This window comes from Oryctolagus cuniculus, chromosome 5 (assembly GCF_051225735.1).
Source record: "Oryctolagus cuniculus isolate XC-2025 breed Fujian yellow rabbit chromosome 5, ASM5122573v1, whole genome shotgun sequence".
NCBI lineage: Eukaryota > Metazoa > Chordata > Mammalia > Lagomorpha > Leporidae > Oryctolagus > Oryctolagus cuniculus.
In genome coordinates this window covers 42344863-42354479 of record NC_142871.1, presented here as the reverse complement: position 1 = coordinate 42354479, position 9617 = coordinate 42344863, and the positions used below count along the sequence as shown (strand labels likewise).

Here is a 9617-nt window from a genome sequence, read left to right as displayed (position 1 = left end):
TAAACTTCCAATAAACAAGTAACAACTACCATGGATTACTTACAATGTGCTAGTAACTTTATATATTATATATATATATATATATATATTTCAATTAACCTTAAAAATAATTCTTAAAAATGGGAAGAGGGTTGTCAATGTCATGCTTTGGCCCATGCTTGGTATGTGTGAACTTGCACAGTAGGACTGGGAGGTAACCAAAGCCAGATGATGTCAGTAACTAATTCATCCATCCATGCCAAATGCATTATGGGGAAGGTGATTAGGACAGCAAAGCAAAAAGCTGCAAAAGGGAGAGTAATCAGGCTTGTGCTAGATCCCTACTTATGAAAGTACTTTTTTTTTATTATTGTTTATTTATTTTTTTTTTTTTTTGACAGGCAGAGTGGACAGTGAGAGAGAGAGACAGAGAGAAAGGTCTTCCTTTGCCGTTGGTTCACCCTCCAATGGCTGCCGCGGCTGGCGCACCACACTGATCCGATGGCAAGAGCCTGGTACTTATCCTGGTCTCCCATGGGGTGCAGGGCCCAAGTACTTGGGCCATCCTCCACTGCACTTCCTGGCCACAGCAGAGAGCTGGCCTGGAAGAGGGGCAACCGGGACCGAATCTGGCACCCCGACTGGGACTAGAACCCGGTGTGCCAGTGCCGCGAGGCGGAGGATTAGCCTAGTGAGCTGCGGCGCCGGCCTGAAAGTACTTTAATAAGAGAAAAGCCTATTTATCTTTAGCAGTGCACTGTTGGAGACATTGTGCTTCTCGGGGCTTTACCTGTCCTACAGATGAAGCACGTGAAACATGAACTGGCTGAGATAGTTTTTAAAGTTGGAAAAGTGATAGTTTCAGTGACAGGAAAACCCTGTGCAGGCACTGCGTACCTGAAGAGTCAAGGCAGTGTAGAAAACAACCACTCAACTACCCAAAAATCAGAAAGAACTCAATGTTTCTTCCACACAGTGAAAGAGGATTGGAAAAAAGAGCCAAAGGGAAACATGCATTCATTTGTTATGTGGAAAATGAAGTTTGCCTTCTTTTCATCACAAATTGTCCAGTGTCTCCTGTAGCATTTATGATATAACTAAAAATAAACGAAGTAAAGGACTTGTTACAATTTTTTTTCATAAAGCCATATGATCAAGTTCCAAATTTGTTTTATGTTATACTAAGTGTACCTAGCAACCTGTTGCATTATTTTTTAAGCTCACTGTCTTATAAGATACATTATTCCTTTTTCTTGTTGTTCAAAGGAATCTCGGGTTTATTTAAGAACTTCTATTTGGGAGAAAAATTCCTTTTGATATAAACAATACCACATTTAGTGAATATATTTAATGGTATCTATTCAAAATAAATTATTTTTTCCTCTGAAAAAAAATGGGGAGAAAATAATTAAAGTTCCTAAGATTAAACAACGAATAGAAGTAGCAAAACCAGAATTCAACTTTCAGACTAGAGAAAAAAAATTCATAATGGTTGTTAGGTAAGGCAACCAAAGACAGCCTCCATGGCCTGGACCATAGCTTATTTCTTCACTGCAGGCTGAGGCCCATCAGCACAAAATCTGCCTGCATCAAACTCAAAATTTTACACATTCAATTATTTTAAAAGGGCCCATGCAGATCTTTAATCATTTAGGAACTGCGTGCTTTAAATATCCTCTGAAACATCACCCTATAACCGCTGACTACTAATAAGATAAAGTCTTGTTGTAAGATTCCAGGATACCAAAGCAAGTTTAAACAGAGCAGAGGAAGGGAGGCAACACATAAGTGAGTTTGGGATTTTACTCTAGGATAAATGCAGAATTGGAAAATTTGAGCAGTGAAGTTCTATGACCTAATATTTCAACAGAATCATTTAAGCTAATAGGTTAAGAGCAGATTTTAGAAAACAAATGAAGCAACTCAGAAACAATGATGTTTTAAAACACAGTGACAGAAATGACTTGGTGATAGTTCAGATCCTGGAAGTCTGGAAGCATTTTGAAAATAGAGTTACCGGAGCTAGTGCTACGGCGTAGCGGGTAAAGTCACTGCCTGCAGTGCCTGCAATGCCGGCATGCGTTATGGGCACCTGTTTGAGACCCAGCTGCTCTACTTCCAATCCAGCTCTCTGCTATGGCCTGGAAAAGCAGTAGAAGATGGCCCAAGCATTGGGCCCCTGCACTCACGTGGGAGACCCCAAGAAGCTCCTAGCTTCAGATCCGCCCAAGTTCTTGCAATTTGGGGAGTAACCCAGAGGATGGAAGATCTCTTGCTCTCTCTGCCTGTGCCTCAGCCTCTCTGTAATTCTGTCTTTCAAATAAAAAATTTTTTTCAAAAAAAGAAAATAGCTACCAAATTCTCTTATAGTTTATAAGTAGGATATAAAAGGAAGGAATGAGTTAGAGATGACTCATCTTTTTTTTATCTGAACAACTTAAAGGATAGACTGTGATTAGCAAGGATTTGGTGAGGTCTTAGAATTTACTCTTTCTCTTCAAGATTAACCTAGTTTCTCAATGAACAGAAATTATCATATATAAAACCTTTGAAGGGCCGGCGCTGTGGCATAGTGGGTAAAGCTGCCACCTGTAGTGCCAGCATCCCACATGGGTGCCAGTTCGAGTCTCAGCTGCTTCATTTCCTATCCAGCTCTCTGCTCTAGCCTGGGAAATCAGTAGAAGATAGCCCAAGTCCTTGGGCCCCTGCACCCACGTGGGAGACCTGGAAGAAGCTCCAGGCTCCTGGCTTCAGATTGGCCCAGCTCTGGCCATTGTGGCCATTTGGGGACTGAACCAGCAGTTGGAAAACCTCTCTCTCTCTGCCTCTGCCTCTCTGTAACTCTCTGCCTTTCAAATAAATAAAAAATTTAAAAAATTAAAAATTAAAAAAAAACCTTTTGAATAAAAAATTTGATTCATGGAGAAAAAAAACCCAGAAACAAGCAGTCTTATTTCAACTGGTACAATAAAATAATGAACAGTTGGATGGATCAGTGTGTTCTAGACACTCTGGTATTCCATATGGTCTCAAGAATAGGACAATCCAAACTGTATCCATAGTGCATGAGTCACAAACAGGGACTGTTTAATTTGCAAAAATATAATATAAACACCAGGATGGAATTTAGGATTTACTTTTTAATTTCAACAAAAGGTTTATTTATGTATTTGAAAGGCAGAATGAGAGAGAGAGAGAGAGAGAGAGAGAATCTTCATGTGCTGGTTCACTTCCCAAACGCCCACAAGGGTTGGGGCTGGTCCAGGCTGAAGCCAGGAGCTTAGAACTCCATCTGGGTCTCCCAAGTGGGTGACAGGGGCCCAAGCAACTGAGCCATCTTCTGCTTCCCAGGTGCATTAGCATGGAACTGGATTGGAAGTGGAGCAGTTGGGATTTCAACTATCTTTCCAATATGGGAAGCTGGTGTCAAGAAGTTGCTCAACTTGCTGAACCATGATGCTGGCCCCAGGATTTATTTGTTAAACACCTTGCCTTCTTAGGTTTTGTTTTATAATCCTCCTTTGATTACCTTCTGCTTTGTTCCCTATATTTTTATTCCTTTCTTAAATGCATTTTCACTTGGTTGCTCTATGGTCCATTAATATTTCAAAGTATTTGAAATTGGTGAGACTTTGCTCAGGGTCTCACCAATCCACAATTGCAGTGTTGGCCATTCCACTGCTTTCATTTAGAGCTCAGAGTCTTCTTCCCAGCATGTTCAGTTTGTTGGAAAAATTCAGTTTCTTGCAGTTATACATCAGAGGTCCCCATTTACTTTCTGGCTATATATTGGTGATCATCCTATCTCCTAGAAACCACTGCAGTTCCTTGGCTATGTGGCTCCCCTATGCAATTCACAGTTCACATTTGCTTTTCTTTCCTTGTCAATAGGAGTGTGTCTGCTGATTCTTTTTTTTTTTTTTAAATCAGCTCACTTGATTAAGTCAATGTCATTGAGAATAAGCTCCATTTTGAGACTAATCAGTCAACTGGTTATGAACATAATCATTAGGGTCATAGTCCATCATATTTGCACTTGCACTCACACTCAAGGAGAGGGAGTTGAACAAGGCAATTTGTCACTGGACACCATCTTAGAATTCTACCTATTGTTTGTAGCATATCAGTACTCCCACTCCCTACAAATAGGAAAATTAAAATAAGATTTTATTAGTAATACTTGGTATAATGTTTTTGACACAGAAGCCTGAATACAACAATAAATTTCCTCTAGACACTATTATAGAATGGTCTTAGCTCAAGGATTTATCAAATTCATGAAACTTTTCTATATTTATTCCTCTTCTCATCACTTATTTAACAAATATATGTTGACTAGGTGCAATGTTAAACACTGGTGACATAATTATAAGATAGTCTCAGCCTTCACAGAGCTGGTATTTAATAGGAAGAATAAAGCAATCAAACAGAATCCTCAAACTAATAAAAAAAATAGATTAATATTTGCTAATTGTGTTAAGAGCATTCAGTCATTAAAGGGTTTTGAGGCCGGCACCGCGGCTCACTAGGCTAATCCTCTGCCTGCGGCGCCGGCACACGGGGTTCTAGTCCCAGTCGGGGCGCCAGATTCTGTCCCGGTTGCCCCTCTTCCAGGCCAGCTCTCTGCTGTGGCCAGGGAGTGCAGTGGAGGATGGCCCAAGTACTTGGGTCCTGCACCCCATGGGAGACCAGGAGAAGCACCTGGCTCCTATCATTGGATCAGCGTGGTGCGCCGGCTGCAGCGCGCCGGCCACGGCGGCCATTGAGGGTGAACCAACAGCAAAGGAAGACCTTTCCCTCTGTCTCTCTCTCTCTCACTGTCCACTCTGCCTGTCAAAAAATTTTTAAAAAAAGGAGGGGGGTTGAACAGGGTAGTACATTATTCAGATGACATTTTTAGAAGATGACTCTGGATTTATGGGATATTATTAAGATGTTAACTTTTGTTAAGAATAACTAAACCCATTAATGAAATGAGAATTCCATATTTTTCACCACATACAAACATAAGTGAGAGCATCTAGGGAGAATTCAAGTTTCTGTTACAACCCTACCTTAAGTTCTACTCACAATGAGGAACAACAATACTAATCTAATTTTGTTCATGACTTAAAAGCACTGTATTAGACCAAAATCTTAGTACAATTAAAACATATCTAATCTAGTTACTGAGGACTCTGCTTCTTCTTGTTATTAGGTGGGATCTCATCTGCAGTGTCCTCTAGCTGGAATGACACATAACTTAGCTTCAGTTTGGTTGCATATAACAAAATCAAAGTGACCTAAACAGAATACAAGTTTATTTATTTATCTTATATTTTTTTAAAAAAGAGCTTGAAGAGATGTGTTCCAAAGTTTGCATAGGGCTTCATGATCTCAGAAACCTAGCTCCATCAATCTCAACTCCGGGCATCCACCTCACGGTCCAAGAGATTGGTTAAGTTCCAGATGTGCTGTGTTATAGCCAGTTGAAAAGAATAAAGCTTGAAAAGAAATTTTAAAAGGAACATGTGTCAGCTGACCATTTAGTAGGAATTTGAGAAACTGTTAAAAAAAAAGGAAAAAAAGAAAGAAAGAGAAAGAAAAAAAAAGAAAAGAAAAGAGAAGGCAGGGAGGCAGGCAGGCAGGCAGGCAGGCAGGCAAGAAGGAAGGAAGGAAGGAAGGAAGGAAGGAAGGAAGGAAGGAAGGAAGGAAGGAAGGAAGGAAGGACATAATGCTTATATCTCATTGACCAGACTTAGTCATAAGGTCATCCCCAACTGTGAGGAATATTAGATACTGAGGAATTTTCTCCAGGCACCCATACCCGACTAAAATCTAGGATATTTCTATTGTAAGAGGAAAAAAGAGAGTAGAAACTAGAGTAGGCAGTGAGCAGTCTCTGTCATGTGGAAAATCCAGGAGGAGGATTTGGGTACAGAAGGCAAAGTCTACAACTTTTGGTTAGTTTTGTTTTAGGCCATTCAGGACAACCCAGTCTAAACAAAAAAGTTCTTTTCTACTGCTTAACCTCATCAGCTAGAGTGCCTAATACAGTCAGAAATGGTGTAGCAATGTTTTTACAGGGAAAATGGAAGAAATGAAAGTCTTGGTCTATATTAGGCCTCTATCAGATACATGTGATAGAAACCTACATTGAGCTAGCTGAAGCAGAAGGAAGGTTTTAACTGAAAGATATTTGTCTAATGTTCAGGACATAGAAAATTAGCAAGTGATCAAAACTTTCAGAGAACAGGTATATACTGAAATAGCATTAGCAATAAATCAACCAGATCCTGAAAGGATATCCAGATTTGGTAATATTCTCAAAATGTTCTCATTCTCTGTACATCTCCTCACTATGTCTTGGAAACCAGGGTGACGTTAGCTTTGCTTTCTTACATTTTCCAATATGGTAGAATGTATGTAATGCTTCCTAACTAACCAAATGTCATGTTTTACAACTCCTGATCAGAGAAATATAGAAAGACATTCAATTCTTGGAAAGAGAAGCTCTGATTTGCCTAGTTTGGGAAATATTCCAGTCAGGGTCAGCACCTAACTGAACCAGGTGGATGAAAACAGAAATGAATGAGAGCTGTCCATGAGGAAGAGTGGAAGCTTCTAAGCAAACAGATTCAGTAGAGGTTAGCCAAATCTGGAGCTGACATACTAAAACTTCGGAAATTCTGAATACAAGTTCCAATAGCAGGATAAAAGACAAAAAGAAAATAGAAGCTGCTGTACTATTAGAGTTTTAGTATTTCTTCAGGAATAATATAAGGGTAAAAATAATTTATGAAACATTTCATTTCTTTGTGAGAACAAGGATGTTCTTGATTAAGAGAAGGGATTCATTTGGTTTATTTTATAGAAAGAAAACAATTATCATATACTTTATATTTCTGGCACCATTTAACTGAACTAGGCTTTTATCTGGTGTATGTTGCATAACCCTGGCTAGTTCTTCCAACCAGCTGTGTAAGAAGAGCCAAGGGAGCTCCCTTGAGTTCCCCTTCCAGCCAACCCCAAAAACACAGATGACGAGAATCCAACCGGTTCTGCCCTACAGCTTGGGCCAAATGCTTTCTTAGTTTTCTCTGCTTTCTTCCACTGTTTGTTGTTAGATGGTGTGCTTTCCTTGACTCAAAGGAGTGCTGACATTCAGAGTTTAGATTTAAACTTTGGAGTAGAAGCAAAGAAAGCAATTAGGCTTCCATTCAATGTTGGCCCTATGATGGTTAGGCTCAATTAACCAAGCCAAAAGAGTCAGTGAATGGTCAAGGTTACCCCACTGCACACGAGCACTCCATGGAAATTTGGAGTCAATTACAGATAGTAATAAAGTATTCATTTGGTTGGCTTTATTTTCTGTACATACACTTTTCTGGATTTGTGAGTATAAGTACATGTTAAGAACAAAATTAAGATGCTTAGGATGCTCTGTCCGGGCTAGTCATATCCCCTTCCATAAAAATCTCTTAGGGTTCACCCGTACATATACTCACATACTCAGACATTCACAAACTTTATAATAACTAAATATATGCATATTTATATGTAATTTTCATATGATAATATGGTAGGGCTCTAAACTATGCTTTCAGATACTTCTTATATTTTTTTAACTTTTATTTAACAAATATTAATTTCCAAAGTACAGCTTATGGATTACAGTGGCTTTTTCCCCCCACAACTTCCCTCCCACCTGTAACCCTCCCATCTCCCGCTCCCTCTCCCATTCCATTCACATCAAGATTCATTTTCAATTACCTTTATATACAGAAGATCAACTTAGTATATATTAAGTAAAGATTTCAACAGTTTGCACCCATACAGAAACATAAAGTGTAAAGTACTGTTTGACTACTAGTTATAGCATTAATTCACATTGTACAACACATTAAGGAAAGAGATCCTACATAAGGAGTAAGTGCACAGGGACTCCTGTTGTTGATTTAACAATTTGACACTCTTGTTTATGGCATCAGTAATAACCCTAGGCTCTTGTCATGAGTTGCCAAGGCTATGGAAGCCTTTTGAGTTTGCCAGCTCTGATCTTATTTAGACAAAGTCATAGTCAAAGTGGAAGTTCTCTCCTCCCTTCAGAGAAAGGTACCTCCTTCTTTGATGGCCGTTCTTTCCACTGGGATCTCACTCACAGAGATCTTTCATTTAGTGTGGGTTTGTTTTTTGTTTTTTTTGTGTGTGTGTGTGTGTGTGGTTTTTTTTTTTTTTTTTTTTTTTTTTTTTTTTTTTTTTTTTTTTTTTTTTCCTGAGTGTCTTGGCTTTCCATGCCTAAAATACTCTCATGGGCTCTTCAGCCATATCCAAATGCCTTAAGGGCTGATTCTGAGGCCAGAGTACTGTTTAGGACATCTGCCATTCTATGAGTCTGCTGTGTATCCCGCTTCCCATGTTGGATCGTTCTCTCCTTTTTAATTCTATCAGTTAGTATTAGCAGATGCTAGTCTTGTTTATGTGATCCCTTTGACTCTTAGACCTATCATTATAATCAACTGTGAACTGAAAATGATCATTTTGACTAGTGAGATGGCATTGGTACATGCCACCTTGATGGGATTCAATTGGAATCCCCTGGCATGTTTCTAACTCTACCATTTGGGACAAGTCTGATTGAGTATATCCCAAATTGTACATCAGATACTTATTAAGGATATTGTGAGATCCCTTTAACCAGTTTAAATGAGGGTGTAGAACACTGCTCCAGCCTGCAATTCTTTTATATGCTTTTCTTTTGCCCTCATAGTTTTTATCAGGCCACCTACCCTGGGATTTGTATCTGTCTTATTTAAAAGCCCTCATTACTATTTTCAGAGTAATCCTCATTTTTTTAATCTACAAATGTTCAAATTTCCATCACTTGATTTCTGTAGAGAGTTGACTCTTCTAATTGTTCCAACAACTACTTTTCAGCCTGCTTTATTTCTTAACCTTGAAATGTTCTCTTGCTCGCTCACTCTCTCTCCAGTCTCCTGTCTGTTTCTTTCTAGGGCAGATGCTGGATGGACAGATGGGTGGAAGTAAACAAGGGAAGGGGCAGGGAAAGGAGGGAAGGACATTCCTAGAGAACAGTGGCATGTCCCAATTTGACTACAACATGAGTATCATGTATGACATGTTCTATGTCAACACTGACTACAGCAGTTGAGGGTGGGGTGTTTCTATTTAACACGGCACCCTACAGTTATAATAGACAGAATTAAAACCCCACATTTGTTTCCTCCTCTTTCAGTAGAGCAGAACCATAGAAGCAATAAAGTCATAGGAGTCCCAGAAAGGGCAAAATAAAATTCAAAAAAGAGAGACTGCGGCTGCCACATGAAATCACTTCCTCACTGTTTCGTGTCTTGCCCTTGGCTGGCCTTTTCTGTGCTTTGGAGATGACTCAGAGAAAGACTTGCTTGGAACTAGAAGTGGATTTAAAGGCCCATTTGGCACATGTGAAATCAGGAAGTTGGTAAGATATGGCCCCTCTCTTAAGTTTAATTTTTTATGATGGCCTGAGTCACCGCATGTAGCCCAATAAGGTCAGAAGAATTTAGCTGTTGCCTCATTGAGAAGTCTTATTTAACTGAAAAGGTTGTGATGTATGTTAACCTTGAAATGACTCCTCTTTCTTACATCATTTCTATTTG

At 39.3% G+C, this 9617-nt stretch overlaps 1 pseudogene; it reads left to right on the top strand.

Annotated features, from left to right (window-relative positions):
• The first annotated feature begins 210 nt into the window (after positions 1 to 210).
• On the top strand, positions 211 to 958 carry LOC149126479 (small ribosomal subunit protein uS17m-like; annotated as a pseudogene).
• The last annotated feature ends 8659 nt before the right edge of the window (positions 959 to 9617 follow it).